This window comes from Montipora foliosa, chromosome 10 (assembly GCF_036669935.1).
Source record: "Montipora foliosa isolate CH-2021 chromosome 10, ASM3666993v2, whole genome shotgun sequence".
In the NCBI taxonomy this organism is placed as follows: domain Eukaryota; kingdom Metazoa; phylum Cnidaria; class Anthozoa; order Scleractinia; family Acroporidae; genus Montipora; species Montipora foliosa.
Window position 1 is genome coordinate 20,126,853 of NC_090878.1, and position 17,650 is coordinate 20,144,502.

Below are 17,650 nucleotides of genomic sequence, written 5' to 3' on the forward strand. Positions count from 1 at the left end.
ACAGTTTTAAAAAACCCAATGATTCCAATCCACTTTAGTCTTCTTCTGATCAGTTTGTAATTTATGATGTTTTATTTAAAGCTTCCTTCAATGTTTTAAGTAGACAGAATGTATTTTTATATTTCGCTTTATTTGGTATCCAGTTCGCAGTCGCTAAATTTGGCTAATTATAAAATTCGTAACACAGTCCCTTTAAAGCAAAGCATGGGTAGAGCCTTATGTATTTTCGTTTCCTTAACGACCTGAACGTCATGGGAATAAGACATCAGTAGTTCGGAGCAATGGAACAATTAACTATTTGGGTAACAATCACTTGATCTCTTTCCGTGTTGACCAGCGTCATTAACTTGCACAGTTTGATCGACTATGAAATGACTTCTTGTTCTATATTCCCGTTCCATTTGTTAAGTCTCAGGCTGTTGAACTTTGCCGCGTTTTCCGTTCCAGATCTACTAAGATTTGTGTTAAGAAATTTAACACTTTTCCTACAAGATAATGTTTCACCGAGAGACTTGATAATGGAATAACCACGTAAAATTAAAATGTCAGTTACGAAGCCATTGCTGGACCTCACTCGAAACTTTTGCTATTGAAAAACATCCGTTTCGACCAACACTGCTCCTTCTCGCCTTATCTTATGAATATATGACTCATGGCGGCTGATGGCGGTTCCGATTACATATGATTACATATTTTTTCTCCTTTAACGTAGTTTAAAAGCCCTGAAGTTAACCAAGAATCCTGGACAAAAATATGAAGCCATTCATAACTTCCTTGTCCCACATCTAAAACACTATTGCTGCATGAATTAAATCATTTTGGGAGCGCGAGACATTTTTGAGCCGCAAAAGGAGACCGGAAGTAAACATTTCTCACTGCCAAAACATTAGTTTCTTCATCTACATCTATATGTTCCAGCACTCGGCAAAGTCCCTTTTTGACTTGTGGCTATAGGTGGCCTCATACACCACAAGCCTTTTTAGAGACATCATCGCCAAGCCGGCCACTTCTGCTGGAGCCGGAACAGGACAGCCACAACACCGGGGACTTTATCCCCTACTCTTCTCGAATAGTGTGTGGGTTCTTTAACGTCCCACAGGGAACTTATGAACCTAGAAGATATTTGTGAGACGGGGCCTACGGTTTATAGTCCTTACCCGAGAAGACTTGAAAGTCTGTCCATTTGCAGATGAAATTACAAAGGCAGCACTTTCTCCTCAGTTATTTTAAGATCCTGAGTGTTGATCCGGCCGGGGTTCGAACCCGCGACCTCCCGCATGACAGCCCGATGCTCAACCTGCTCTTATAGGTTTTTTAACCAAGCTTCTCTAATGGTGAAAAGATATTAGGTAATACAAATGTCAAGGCACATTAAAATGAAAAACTGAACGAATTGCGACCTGTTGGACCCCACAGTATTCATGTTTATGAATCAGAATTTTGTGATACACGCTAACAAAGGTCTTAAAAAGATAAAAAAAAAAAAAAACAAAACAAACAAACAAACAAACACCTATGGCATGTTCAACACCATGAAGGGCAAGAACATTTTCTCTCGTACGGGTGAATCAGCGCTGAAGAAGTAAGTGATTCTTTCTAAAAGCAACCCGTTTGTTACGTAAAAAGTCATACGCAATGTTGTGAAAACATAGACTTGGTGAAATGTAATGTAATGTTAATGTGATTTATTATGTAGATACTGATGAAGTACTAGGATTTCCTTTTTCTAACGAATCATGTCTTCACCACGCTCTGTGAAGATATCATTTTAAGGATGCAGGTGTCATCATGGTAACTAACAGGATTAGCCAATAAAATGCGAGCTTCCCCTTCCCTGAAAAATACTTTTGTGCCGTAATACATGTACTAGTAATAGTTGAGACTACAGCTGCCACTGTTTACAAACGGAGCAATTGATGTTGAAGCAGGGAGAAAACAAATCAGTACCGAATATGAAAAGGGCGTTGTGAGTAGATGGTTTGATTATGGTGGACACGATGGTGTACCAGTCGAAACAGACTAAAGGAAACGCAAGGTCAATTTTACCGAAATGTGGCCACCGTTTTACAAAAATGGAACATACTACAAGGGATGAAGTTTTCAGGCTTGAATAACGTGAATAACGACTGACGTTGCACAGTTTAATGACCAAATGAATATTAAGAAACAGGATATGTTAAAATCTGACCGGATAAAGGAACTGAAACGGTGTCACGGTATTATTAATGATAGGTACATCGAGTGCCGGAAAAGTTGAGTAGCAAGCTCTTCTGGAAACAAAATTAGAATTCGGAAAAGCTGAGAGTATCCCCAACGATGCAGCTACCCATGAAATGGTTTTGCATAATTAAGAGTTTCCTATATTGCGATAATTTACTCGATAGTTTACTAACACTTTGAAAGAACTGAAATATGACAACCTCTTCAGGACACAATACTGTCGCGAGCCTTTAGTATGTTAATTTTTGCGGGAACAACACGGATCGTTTGCATTGTAAATACGTTAAGAACCACGAATATTTACATGTATCGTCAATCGTTTTCTAACAACACTTTCTGGTCGGTAGAATAAGTCTCTTAATCTCTCAACAGTGATTTGTGTCTGCGACAAATCGTTTCCCGAATAAACTTCCCCCTTTTTGGAGATTCAATACTTTAGTAATCCTCCCTTTTAGAGATTCCCTATTTTAGTAATTTCCCGTTCCTTAATACCCGTTCCCATTCACCGTTCATTAATTTAGAACAAGCCATTTAGTTACCAGCTTCATGTGCTGAAGGTAGAGTTGTAAGATGCGCTACGGTTTTGTTCGGTGGGTGTTAAATATGGCGTTAATTTTGAAGGCACTTGTTGTGAAACCTAAAGCTTTGGATTACTCTGGTCAAAGGCGATCTTCCAATGGAAAATAGGGTGCTTCGTTTTCGAGTTGTGAGTGCTTCGTTTTCTTGTTTTGAGCGCTTCGTTTTCGACTTAGGGTCCTTCGTTTTCGATCTTTTGGGTGTTTCCTGCGTAGTTCCTCGTTTTCAAGAGCTTCGTTTTCGATATAACCCATTCATTTGTGACTGACGGACGCACGCAAAAAATCCACCGCTTATTCCTTAACCTATTTGCGGTGGTGTTCATTATTCCTGCTCAACTGGTTGCAAAGAGGAACATTGAAAGGTAATTAGTAATATTAGCTCGGTGCAAGGGTGTAATAAATAATTATTTGTTGGCTGTTTGATCGATTTATACTACCCTCTATTATTTCCTTGTACATCGAGAAAGTAAGGAAATGATGTCTGACGAGCGTACGGAATTTAAGAAGGTTTTAGTTTTCTTATCGACTCAGATTCAAAATGGAGGGTGTTACGAAGCAAATGATGAGTGGAAATGAGTATACGGAATGAGTAACACGTACGGAATTTAAGTTACAAACAAAGAAGATACGCTGTTGGGTGAAACAGTTTCAAAAAACCCAAATTCCAATCCATTTTAATCTTCTTCAGTTTTGCCTTTGCCCTGCCTCCTTTAAATTTGTATTTGATGTTTTATTCAAACCTTCCTTCACTGTTTTAAGTAGCCGGTTATTTTTACGTTTCCCATGATTTGGTTGCGGGTTCCCAGTTGCTAAATTTGGCTAATTATAAATTTCGTAACACATCCCCCTTTGAAGGTAAGCGAGGTTACACCCTTATACTTTTTCGTTCCCATAACGACCTGAACCGCATAGGAATAAACCATCAGTAGTTCGGAGCAATGGAACTATTAACTATTTGGGTAACAATACTTGATCTCTTTCAATGTTGAACTGATTCATTGATTTTCGGTTTGATAAAGGTTGAAATGACTTTTTGTTCTTCCTGTTCCATTTGTTACTTCTCTGAAGAACTTTTCAGTTTTACGCTCCAATTCTACTCAGATAAATTTGTGTTCAGAAAGTTAACACTTTTCCCACAGGATGTTTTACAGAGCGACTTGACAATGGAATAACCACGTAAAATCGAAATTCCAGACTCACGAAGCCATTGCTTCACCTCCACGAAACTTTTGCTTTTGAAAAGGATCCGTTTGGACCAACACTGGTAAGTCACTCATTGCTCCGTATGGCCTTATCTCATGAATATATGACTCATGCGATGCAAACCAGCTCCGATTACATATGTCTTGTTTTTTTTTTTCTTTTAATGTCATTTAAAAGCCCTGAAAGTAACCAAGAATCAGCTCCCTCAAGATTTTAAAGTTAGAAATGGCGGACCATTGAATAAGAAAATTCCAGTTAAAACAAACAGGTGTTTCTTTTAAATCAAAGCCTTAAAAGTTGGGTCACTTACTGTTTGGTTAATATAGTTTTGTTCGCCAAAGAAAAACAAAAGACCTGATTTTTTGGTCAAAGTGGCAGTTCAATAATATGAGCAAGGACTTTTATGCGTAATGAACCAGTTCTGATCCCTTTTCTCTTGTTTCCTGTTGTTTTCTCCATACCTCCTTTATATTAAAGCAAGGAAGTATGACGGTATTGTTTTTATGTTTATTTTGTAAAACGGTGACCGTCATTCATTTGTGACTGAAGTACGCACGCAAAGAATCTACCGATATTGCTTATCCATTAATTTATTTTTAGCTGGATTCTATGTTGATGGTCACCCTGTTCCAACAAGAGTATTGCAAGGTATTTGAATATACTAGCTTACTGTGTATAATATATAGTTAATTATTTGTTTGTTGTGCGATAGAACTATCCTGCCTTCTATTCTTTTCTTGTACATCGAGAAAAGTCTTTTATGGCAAGGTGAAGTGGAGGTGTTTGAGCCTTCTGGGCCATCGTAAAGGAAGGAACTTTAAGGGAGAACTGAAAATTTTTCCAATTGTTTTTTCTTTTTTGGAAATCCTAACATAAGTAAACTTAAACCTGTATAGATATTTCGTCTCGTTTCCTTTCTTTTTTTTTTGTTTTGCTTTTTTTTTTCTTTTTTCTTTGCGAGAAAATTACGTTGGAAGTTGGGCTTTCTCCCCTTTTTGGGTCTTTTCAGTGCGGGTTCAAAAACTAAATCAGCAGCCTGCTGTGACGTATGATATGTGGAACAGAGATTTCGTAATCAAAAGAAACAAGGTAAACACAAGTGCTGTTGTGGATAAATTCCTCATTGTTCATCTACATCTACATCGCGGACTCAATATTCACGACAAACATCAGTCTAAAAACTGCTTCTATATGGGGCGCTCTCGCATGTCTTCCCCACATCATACGTTATAAGCTGCAAAAATGACCGCTGACTCCTCCATTCGGAGCCGCAATGCTGATGGCCCATAATCGGAAGAAAAACATTTTTTTTTGGTGGAAAAACGACGCATATGCCAGAAAAAAAGTTGAAGACATAATTGTACATGATGTAAAGTGTAAATAAAAATGCTTATTTTTTGCCTTGATTTCCCCTTTAAGTGTTTAGTCGTCCTCGCGCTTGAGCACTAATTCTGGAGACACTGCAAACTGAAACTAATAATCAACGCAAATCAAATCAAATGTAGGTTTTTGAGGAGAGGGGAAAACCGGAGAAGTACCCGGAGAAAAACTTCTCGGTGCAGAGAAGAGAACCAGCAAACGCAACCAAAAAATGATGCCGAGTCTGGAATCGAACGCTTTCCGAAAGGACGCTTTTCTTTTGACAGAACTGACTGGCTAGACCAGGCATTTCGAAGGACTAACTCTACAACGCCTTCTTCGAGGATGATAAGACACTCCTCCAGAAGAATGCGAGGGACTATTATGCAAGTGTTCCTTCAAATAGTCCATTTTACAGTTGTGTGCTTAGTTCCCTGGCCTATGAATGAAAGTGAGGCTGGAGTTGACCTTGTTTTGATAGAAACCGCACTGTTTCTCTTATGTAAATTATCACTAATTAGCATGACACTAACGTCATTAACATGAGAAAAGGAGGGAGGTCTGTATCATAACAAGGTCAACACCAGCCTCACTTTCATTCAAAGGCCAGGAAACTAAGCACACAACTGTAAAGAGGTCTATTGTTGCATTTTCTTTGCAAACTGACTGGTCTGGCCAGGCAGTTCTGGCAAAAGGAATTCAAAGTTTTCTTACCCGGTTAGATTCAAGATCGAGGTTTGCCCCTTATGGCAATGTGTCTGTAATAGGTTATGAAATGTTATCTGTCGTTTTAATTCCCCAGTCCCTTTTCCTCGCGCTAGAAACATCTTTTAGGGTAATTAATCAGTTTTGCTTGAATGAATTTGAAAAAACGCAGAGCGAACATCGACTCCTTTTATAGAGTGTTTTCACGTAACGTCACTGCGGCCATGTTGGTGTCCCCAGCTAATCCTCCGGGAATTGAGTTCTATTATCATGAAAACGTTTTCTTTTGTTTTGGTGGAAAAAAAAAGGTTACTGATCACGTGAGTGAAAACACTCTACCGTGCGTCTTCTTGTTTAAGTTTCAAACAACAATCGGATAACCTTTGGAAATCTGTTTGGCTGAACAGTTTTTTCAAAAACGCAAATTTCAATCCATTTTAATCTTCTTCAGTTTCTCCCTTGCCCCGCTTCCTTTAAATTTGTATTTGATGTTTTATTCAAACCTTTCTTCAATGTTTTAAGTAATTATTTTTAAGTTTTCCCTGATTTGGTTGCCAGTTCGCAGTCGCTAAATTTGGCTAATTATAAAATTCGTAACATATCCCCTTTAAAGCTAAGCAAGGTTAGAGGCTTATAAGTTTTCATTCCCATAGCGACCTGAACCTGATAGGAATAAGCCATCAGATGATTGGAACAATGGAGCAATTAGCGATTTAAGTGACAATCACTTGATCTCGTTCCGTGTTGAACTGTGCAATTAACTATTTTTGTTGTTCTTCTTGTTCCATGTGTTACTTTTCTTTAATCACTAAAGCAAGAAAAAATAACTTTAAACCCCAGAACATAATGTTTGCAATAAAAATTGTCCGAACGTTTTGCAATGAAAGCGTTTGTATCTAAATAAATGCATTTCAAAAACGTTTGTTTTTGTGTTCAAATTTCCCGGGCGCCGCCATCTTGATTGAATGAATGGTGACTTGTCGTGGTTGCCTTATTAGGAACTTTAAGATCTACGACGCGGTGGTCAGCGTGAACGCCACAAAACAGGAATATCAGTGGTTATTAAATTCTCAACCTCGGATAATGCACTTCGCGTGCTCTGATTGGTTCACTCAATCTCGGTTATCAGCTCATATACCTTAGTTTGACCTTATATGGTAAATGATTGCGCTAACCGTTGTTAAGCTAATTTTTTTTCGCCGAAAAGCAAAATTTCTCTTTGAATAAAGCCAAAAAAGAAAAAAAAAGCTATTTTGTTGAAAATTTGGATCAATTCCGACCTTTAAAATACGCGAAAAGTCAAGAAATGTTTTTGTGATGAGCTTACGTCTTTCTGACCTCAAGGTATTACAGATTATCGCATCTTCATCAAGTTTTTTGGATTTCGCTCTGATTTTCTCGCTTTTTTCGCTCGTATTTCGTACTTCCAAATTTTTGGAGTTTAAGGAATTTAATAAAACAATTATTCCATTTGCGCTTGTTGGATATGAGACTGGTTATAGCCAACTCGGCGCTACGCGCCTCGTTGGCTATTTTTTCATCTCATATCCAACGCCCGCTCATGGAATAATTGTTAATTAAAAGAGGAAAAATAATCGTGCTGCACTTGCGGCATGCATTTTAGCATATATTTTTGCGGTACTCTGCTCAAAAACGACGTGAAATGACCAAATTTGAGGTTTTCACGACAACGTGAGCGTATAAATGTAAACCTGTCATTCTATATTTTTACTCTGAAACCTCACGTATCAATTTACTTTAAGGATGCTTCGCTCACATTGTTCGACGTAAAGGAGATGGAATAACCACGAAAGATTTATGACAGTGCAGAGTATATTTTGAGGTGACGTTTTTGTCGACGTCGCCATCGAAGATCTTAAAGTCGTGAAACCAATAAGGGAAACCGCAACACGTGACAATTATTTAAGATGGCGGCGCCCGGGAAATTTAAAGTGAAAATAAGTGATTCTGAAGTTCATTTTGTTCGATCCAAAAACTTTTTTGGAGAAAATTGTCGAGCAAATTTGATTGCAAACATTATTTTGTTAGGTTTAAAATTATTCATTAGTCGGAGTGGAGGTTCCCTTTAAGAACTTTTCGGCGTTTTCTACTCCAGGTTTACTCAGATTTTTGTTAAGAAAGTTAACACTTTTCCTACAAGATAATGTTTTACGGAGAGATTTGATAATGGAATAACCACATCAAATTAAAATTTCAGAGTCACGAAGCCATTGCTTGACCTCACACGAAACTTTTGCCGTTTTGAAAAGCATCCGTTTAGACCAACACTGGTAAGTCGTTTATTGCTCCTTATAGCCTTATCTTATGAATACATGACTCAGCCACGGCAAAACAGCTCCCATTACATACACTCTTTTTTTTAGTAAAAACCTCTAATTATGGAGCTGAGGCTGAACGTTGTTTATGTTTTTGCGATGTGAAACTAAAAACGCTTTTAAGATGCTGTTAACTTACATGGTATAGTATTTCAAAAAATCAATGTGGACGTGACCAGCCTGGTTTACTGGTACCATTGAGTACTACAACTCAAAGCTGAAAGGATACATGTCAAGGTCAACTACCTTCATGATACATCAGACTTTGTTTCACCTGTTGACTTTGATGGTGTTGAGGTCATTTTGGAACGATTATAAATAATAACTGCTTAATATTATAAACTGAGATGTGTATAATGTAATTAAGAAAACCATCGTTATTTTTTCAAAATATGTCCTTAAGTATTTGGATTAAATTTACATTAATTTTATTTACCTTTATTTTACACTTTCATTTAAAATACAAATGAACAAAATAAAAGCCTTCTTTATCGACCCTCAGCCTGAGGAATGTTCTTAATACGTTCTCAAAATTCTGGTTAATCTCAGCCACAACATTCTTACAAAAAAGGTTCTTATAAAAAGAGTGTATGCCTTGTTTTTATTTTTTCTCTTTTAATGTATTTTAAAACCCTGAAGTTAACCAAGAATGCTGGACAAAAATGTTAAGACATTCATAATTTCCTGGTCCACATCTGAAAAACTAGTGTCGCATGAATTAAATCATACATTCAGGGAGTTTAAAGCACGAGTCGGTTTTGAGCCACAGAAAGAGACCAGAAGTGAACAATTTTCTCATGCCACCACAGAAGTCTCTTATAGACTTTTAAAGCAAGCTTCTCTAATGGAGAAAAGATACTGGGCCATTTAAATGCCAAGACAAATTAAAAGGGAAACCATTTCCCTCCCGGTTACTCTCCGTGACTCAAAAACCGTCACGTGGTTAAGTTTCATAATCAAGAGACTTTAAGATTGATGTACATTGTGAAAAATGTATAGTTTTGCACTACCGTTACCTCTTTCGCGATAGATCCATCTCCTTCAAGTCGGACGACGTGATCGAAGTATCCTAAAAGTAATTTGGTGGTTTAAGAGTACAAATATTATGGGATGAACGGCTCACATTTGGATGCTTACGCTGTCATCAAAACCCAGGCAAATTTATTGTTTTCACTTCGTTGTTATGCAGAGCACCGCGAAGATATTTGCGAAAATGCGTGCCACACGTGCAGCACGACTTTTCCCCTCCTTCAACCAATGATATTAGTATTTTGTGACGATATCGTTGCCCTACGGCTTCAGGGACTTTACGATCTACCACGCCAACGTCGACGTTGCAGTGTGGGACTTTAAGATCTACCACGCCGACGTCGACGTTACCGTCACCTCAAAATATAACTTTGCAATATCATAAGTCTTTCGCGATTATTCCACATCGTTCACGTCGTGCAATGTGGACGAAGTATCATAAAAATTAAACGGAACGAGCCGTTTCAGAGTAAAAATAGAAAATGAACGATTCACATTTTTAAGCTCTTGTTGTCGTCCAAACCTCAAATTTGGTGATTTTACATCGTTGTTTTGAAGAGTACCGGAAAAAAATGAACTTAAGTTACGGCTTATAGACGAAATGCAGAAGTGATCCTCGCACTATGTAATGGTATTTTGGGTTGTGTCAGGATGATCTTCTGTGGAAGTGCCATCTAAAAACCAAAAGTTCCCAAGTGGTTAAGTGGAAACGTCGACATCCTTGTATCTATCTGGTAGTCTTGGCTGGCTCTAGGGTCTTTCGCACCTTGGCTGAGCTGGAAGGACTGGCGTGGGTGGCATGCTAGGCACTGTTGTCCGGTCGGTCACAATATCGCTGCGGATAGAAACCTCCGGGTGGGGGTGGGGGAGGTACTAGAAAAAATTAGTACAGCGAGGCTCCGCCCCGAGGTCCGACCCCTTACTCCTTTACATACAATTTTTGGCAGAAAAGATACCCCTTTCGTATACCTTCCATTGACAAATGGTACCCCATTTGGTATACTTTCCACTGGAAAATAATGCAAGACCCTTGTAAATACCCAAATGACAGATTTCCCTACCCTTTAATATACTTCGACTGGTGAAATCCCTACCGTTTCATATACCTGAAGAGTGAAAAAGTTACCCCTTTTAGGCGGAGCCTCCCTTTATAGGCCATTCTAGGGAGTACACCCCCCTCCGCCCCTGGGAATAGATACTGCTTCCTCTCTATTCTGCGCACTTGCTTGTGCTAAATGGTCCATTCCTGGTCAGAAGTACACTTAATGGTGTTGCTGTGGTTAGTTCAACCATAGCTTGACTTGGTGTTGTGGCATGTGCTGTAGTCTTCTCCACTCTTACTGGTGATGCTTCTAGAGTGAGGGTGAAATTATCTGCCCGAAAGGTTTTTTACATGGGAGGTATTTCTTGACTATTGAGACCAACTCGGATCTTCATCCACAAAAACACTGTTGGTGGTCTTGCTGATATCTTGGAATGGTGTGGAAAACGTATTCTTCTTCTCTTGTCTCACCAGTACTTGATCACCCACTTGAATACCTTATCTGCCTGTTCTTTGGTCTCTGGTTTTACATCTGCATTTCTGTCCTGAGTTTCTGGGTGTATAAGTGACAGTCGGCATGCAGTTCCGGCATCTACCGTCTCATCTTCCCGTTGAACAACAATTCGGCGTGGCTTTTGCCAGTCATGGTATGATCTGTGCTACTTAATGAAGTAATGTTTAAAAAACGAGCAGCTGTGTTTTATCAGATTTAAAAACACGAGGCATAGCACAGTGTTTTTAGACTCAAGAAAACAAAGGTTCAAATTGTGAGAGGAAGATACGGTAAAAGTCCATGTAAAAGCCGCACCTTTTTCCTAAAAATTCAATTAAAAAATCGAGGGTGCGGCTTATCTACGGAAACACCTAAGAGGTTAAACTGAATAAATATACAACAAACTGGAAGCACGTTGTTGCTGATCATTGCATTGATGAATGGTGGCTCCTGAAGGAGCCGCTCATTGCGTTCATTTACGCTTCTTGTTCTCCAATAGTTCTTTCAAGCGATTAATTTTCTATCACTTCACTGGATCAACTGAACACCAACCTACGGGAAATCTCCATTCCTCCACAAAGCTGTTTGACGCCAGCTTTCAGTCACTGTCATGGATATCTTTCCACCACGTGCGAGAACATACCAAGATATTCGCGAGTACTCGCATGCCAAATGGCCGACCGTTTAATTGTGATGCCCAGACTCCTCTCCACATTGCAAAGCTTGGCTACTAAGCACTTGTGCGTATTCAAGAGCGTTTCAAAGTGATATAAAAACTGATATTGAAAAAAGAAATCGCGTGGAGAGAGCATCTTTATTTATTGATTTTTTATAATAAACTTACAAGATAAGGGTATGACAAGTGAAATTTCACCATCTAAAGACTAAATGGATATGAAAGCTTATAACAACCACCGTGTCAGTGTTTTAAAACCATAATTGTTTGGCCTTGTTTGTTTACTAGTAGAACTTCATTGGAACTTCAAAGTTTGTTGTCTCTTTTTTTTTTTTTTCGGAATTCAAGCTTCTAATTTGAGGTGCGGCTTATACATGGACATTAAGGTGTTAGCATATAAAAAGTATAACAAGCTGGGCCATAATACTATTCTTTATCTAAAAAATTCTAATGAAAAGTGTTTTATCGGGTTTAAAGCTCATTCACGTGACGTTTTTTGGGTGTCTTGATAGGCTGTTAGGCTCGTTAATTATTGGTGAGTTCTTGAAGTTAAAATCAGCAGGAGACTAGCAACCTTTGTGACATAAGTATTTGTGCTTTAGCAAGAATGTCCTTTCAGGAAGGGGTTCCTCTCCACTAATTGAAACCATCTCTAGTAGAGTGGGCAACTGGGAGGAATACTGTGTGTGTGGATGGTGAATTCTGTAAAATGAAAGTTTTTTTGTTCTTAAGAAACTGCCGCGGAGGCTGAGAAGAGGTAAAAAATAGGAATAATGAATATTAAAAAGCTGTGCACTATAATCTTCGTTCGTAAAAAAAAGTGGAAAGGGGTAGTTCGAAAAAACTAAAGAAATCGCATGATGCAAAATGAAACACTGGTTGCACGAGGCAAACCCAAACAATCCGAAGGTAAGGAAAATCTCACCTTGACACCATCAGGCTCATAAAAATGGCTGAGTATATTCAGGGATAGAGCGCAACTGAGCAAGGGGATTTCTAGTCCAATGCTAGACTTCTACTCGACCCCCTCGTCCCGATTTAAGAAAAGAAGAAGACAAGACAGTATATTAAATCTATGCATGGGCAGACTGATGCAACCAAATATTTTTTATCCCTACTACTTGATTAAGTTTGTTGGCTGTTTTAGAATTTTAAGTTTTAATATCACACAGAGTTTGTTTTATTTATTAACCCTATCTTGAGGTTGTGAGTTCGCTTTATGGATTTCTCTTCCTCATTTTACAGACTAACCTAAAATATTTTTTCGTGAAATTGATTGCTTAAAGTGTCCAAAACGTGAAAATTTTTATTTTCTTACGTGAAAGTCCATATCAAAAAATTAAGTTTTGCGAAAGAATTCTTCGATTCGAAGGAGAGGTGAAATTGCCCGCCATTTTGGCACGCCACCCGCTCAAGTCTTCTCTCAACTTATGACGCAGATTCAGGAACTCGTGATTAGAGAACATGAGGATTTGAAAGTTGATGTGAAAAAATAGTTGAAAGATGCACTACCGCTCGATGTTACAACACAGCTGATCCTGAAATTGAAAGTATAAGTATACTTGGAAATACTTTCTTTTACTCGGAAAACGCAACAGCTCAAAAAAGAAGGAAAAAATCGCTGTAGATTTTGTCTTGGCGAAAAGAAAGAACTGGGAGCCCGCTAAAACTTCGTCACTTTGCTAGATTCACTTCAACGACGATGACTTCTAGTATTGTTTTGACAGCAAAACGAAGATCGTTGAAGACTGACGAAATTCCCTTCAGGAACAGACATATAAGCGTTAATTTAATTCCCTCGCGAGACCTTCCTTATCCTCTTTTTCTTTTCATCCATTTGGTAGCCATTCCTCCCCTGCTAATGGTTCTTCCACGTTGGGCTCCATGTAGTTCTGGGTTTTAGTGCTAGCAGTGGCTGACTCGTCGAAACCGCAACTAGTCGCCTCAAATTCTTTTTCTTTTTTGAAATCGCCAGTTTATTCACTTCAGGATTCAGAGGCACTTTCCTCGATGATAAACATAGGCATGATAGATTTTTTTGTTTATTGAAAAATACCAAAAACGATCGCTGAGCGATACCTTGGCGTTGAGTAGGTATAACAAGTATTCCTGAATCTACTTTACAGCGAGTCCGTGAAGTCCTGACCAGCGTAAGAGGTGTACCAAATGGAAGTAGGATTGAAAAAATCGTAGAAAATTCGCCTCTCGTTAAAATCGAAAAATTCTTTCGCCAAAGTTCATTTTTTTAATATGGGCTTCCAAATAGGAAAATAAAACTTTTTACGTTATGGTCACCTTAATGTGGTAGTAATTACCGTAACTGAAAACTACATAATGATGCCTTTGCATAAGGATCATAACTAAAGCAATTTCTTTGCCACTGGGGGCACATAGGGAGCCATTTTGCATTTCAACTTCCCCATTTGCCTTTGTTCTCGAGAAGCACAATTCCATTTTGCTTGCAGACTTCAATGTTAAGGGAAGACCATGGTGGCTAAAATTATCTTCTACATTGTCAAGTACTTTCTCACTGGTGGTTGATGTCATGACCACATACTCATAAGAACGGCTGTAAGCCTGAGAATTCCTCTAATCGACCAGTTTTGATTGCCTTTCTCAGAGCTTTCAACTCTTCATCCACTGCAGGTGTTTCCTCAACTTCTCTTCTCTTGCAGACGTGTTACGAGGATGGTGATCTAGCGTGACCCTAGACTGCTGAGGTTCCAGCTGGTGGTATTTCCACTAGCTTGCTAAAAACATTTGTACCATTCATGTTGTGCAGCAACTCATCTACAGTTGATATTGGGTATGGACCCATTTGCTTGCCTCATGTCTTGCACAAATGAATTTCACCATCCACCTTTGGAATGATTACTATTGGGGTGACCCATGTTGGGGTCCAATAGTTCCTGAACTTACGCCGAAATTTTTGAATACACCCTCCAGAGTAGACATTTTTGAATCTGCTATGAATCCAGAACCTTGTGGAGGCTAAATTCGGAAACTTTTGTATCCGGATAGCGTAACAAGATCGAGTTCAATTCCTTGTCGTGAAATCAATTCTCAAGATGGCTGCCTAGGGCAATATTATTTCTTTATGGCGCATGCTTTGTTGGCTCTGTTTCCTTGAGGAGTCCTGAGTACTATGAATCCGGATACGCTTCGGATGCGTGTACGGGTAAATTCGATTTGAATACGCTACGCTTGGATGGGAATATTTTGGCTTCTTTTTTCGTTTCTTCGATCATTTCTTTGTTTAGTTTAGGTATTTTCAATCACTGTAAACCACTAAAATGCGAAATAAAGTTGTTGTTGTTGTTGTTGTTGTTGAATCCGGAAAGAAAAAGTTGCGGATTCAAAAATATCCGGATGCGTGTGGACTGGGCCTAAGAAAGGACGACGACGACGACAACGGCTTCGAGAACGCAACATGACAATAAGTTCAATGAGCAAAAACAATAGTTTTGCACGCGCTGCACGTGCGTTTTACATTTTGATACATTTCTTTGCCGTTCTCGTCTTGACAACCACGTGAAATGATCAAATTCGAGGTCTTGTGGAGGACGACAGCACCTGACGATCAATTTTCAATTTTCTCCCCAAACACCAGCAACGCGTTCATGACAAATTTAGTTCTGGAATGTTTTTGTGCACTTTTCACGCCAAACGACTTCGAAAACTCACGAAATTATTACAATTATGGTAAATGATGTTTTTAGATAGCGTTCTAGAAGCTTTACTCGTCTCCCTATTTCAAAGTGGGTGCCATACAATTTGATAAATCTGAAGGGTATTCTAAGGCTTTAGTTTTGTTTATTTCGTGTTTCCATTGCAAAAAAGAGAAGTATACATCAGTTTAAACCGCTTTTCTTCTGCCACAAGCATTCTAGTACCTAGAAGTTAACTGAAGTTGCGAAGAATAGTGCTACAGAGTTGAACGCGAAAATCATTCTTCAAATCTAGTGAAAAAGTCATATGCGTGGTTTTCAATAGAAAATTATGAATAAAACCTAGACGGTGGAGGAGAATGTTCATAAGAATAAATAAATCTACCCAGTTCTTGTAATCTAATATTCGAAAATTTGTTAATTCTAATTGTTTGAAGATTGGGTCTGAGTGATTGATTTAGGAAATATTTGGACTGTACGCTTTGCAAAGAGACAAGACTTTGAAGATTGGATTTGTAAATGCACAATAATACAATAATGACTATAAGGATAAGCTAAACAGCAGTGCAGAGTTCTGAAACACAATTTAGTAAAAGAACTATACCTGAAATTAAATGCTATAGCTTCAGAGATTTTGTAAGCCAATTGAGGAATTCAGGGTTTCCAAGAAAGATGTTAGTCAAGCACAACCCCAAGAAAGGCCATTCCACGATCTGTTCCATTCTTTAATTAATCATTTTGGCAGATTTGCGTTAAAAGATGATGTCTTTTCTCTCGAGGCTTAAATAGAATAAAGAATTATTTTTCTGCAAGTTTCTTTGCCTTCAACTAGGTTACCAAATAACTAGACCTAAGAGACAAGCATCGTCATATCAGCAGTTGCAAATAAAATCAGGTCTGGTAGTTTGAATACATCACTGAAGTCATGAACATAAAATAAGAAAAATGAGGGAACCAGAATGGATCCTCCCGGAGCGCGGGTGCGTATATTAATGACCGTTAAACCAAACAAATTACGGCAACGTAATGGACCCCTTAGTGTTCACATTTATGAAACAGAATTGTTTTTATCTACCATAACAAATGCCTTAAGGTCCGGCCAAACGATAAATGTTGGACGACCCAACATGTTGTGTGAACCAACATTTTATCGTTTGGCCACCGTGTTTGATAACCACTTAACATTTTGGATGATGTTGGAACATGTTTGATGCAGTATCAAACATTTGATCCAACATTTCTTTTGTTTTCATGTTGGATGCGTGAAATTTTGTTCGTTTGGCCAGTCTCAACAACATGTTACATGCGCGCACGCGCATTAGGACTGCAAATTCAGTCGTTACCATAGACACCGTTTGCTCGTGTCAGTGTAGTTTGAAAATGTCAATATCAATCGCTCGGTTGCACTTATTACCTTATGCCCTCCTTTTGGGACTTGACGAGGGGTAATATCCGCTTCTATTTCTTGCAATATCACCGTGAAGTCCTCGAATTTCATTCTTATCATCTGGTGATAAGCTGGCGTGTCTTCGGCGGCTAGTTCTCGAACAATATTGGTGAAATAACCATTCTCTTGTCGTCTTCGGGTCCATTCTCTTGTTTTACCTCGTTTACTTGCTCTTTCCTCGGTTTCTTCAAGCTCGTCGAGCACGAATAACACTGATAAACATCGCTTAAATCTCCCTTTCTTTTCCGCCATGTTGCAAACATACTTGGATGTTACAACGTGGTGTACGCTGGGAAATATCCTTACCCACAACCCAATGCGTCTCAAGTTTGTTGAAACATGTTGAATGGATGTTTGGTATCGTTTGGCCACGCCCTAATTTCAACATGTTGCACTGTCCAACATGCAGCCAACATGTTGGGTCGTCCAACATTTATCGTTTGGCCGGGCCTTTAGAATATAAATAAACACACACCTATGAGATGTTCACTGCCATCAAGCGCAAGATAACCTCTTTTGCAGGTCAATCAGTGGTAAAGAGATAATTATACGCAATGTAGAGAAAACATAAACTTAGTGTAATGTATAATGTGATAAATGTGACGTAATTTATTTAAGCCACTTACCGGACGGTTATAGATATTTACTTTCTAGAGCAACTTTGAGATTCCAGGGGACATTTAGAGCAGGCTGTATCTCAGTAAAATGTGACTGACCGCCAGCTTTAAACACTGGTATCACACGAGCAATTTGATTTGATCAGGAAAATCTGATGACAAAGACAACAATATTACTTTGACTAATATGGGACAAATTTTTGCCATTTAAATACGCCTATTTTGTGCGGTCAATTCTGGCTTTAAAAATTTAGTTTAAATCAAAAAAAGGCCTCAG

General features: G+C 38.6%; 1 protein-coding gene across 1 annotated transcript in view; it reads left to right on the forward strand.

Moving 5' to 3' along the window:
• The window catches only part of LOC137972606 (tetratricopeptide repeat protein 28-like), a 33,286-nt gene that overhangs the window by 412 nt on the left and 15,224 nt on the right, over positions 1 to 17,650 (forward strand). The window contains exons 2-4 of the mRNA XM_068819348.1: positions 3,993 to 4,062; positions 4,602 to 4,649; positions 8,284 to 8,356. The gene's annotated coding sequence lies outside the window, so the exon portion shown is untranslated. The remainder of the gene's footprint in view (positions 1 to 3,992; positions 4,063 to 4,601; positions 4,650 to 8,283; positions 8,357 to 17,650) is intronic.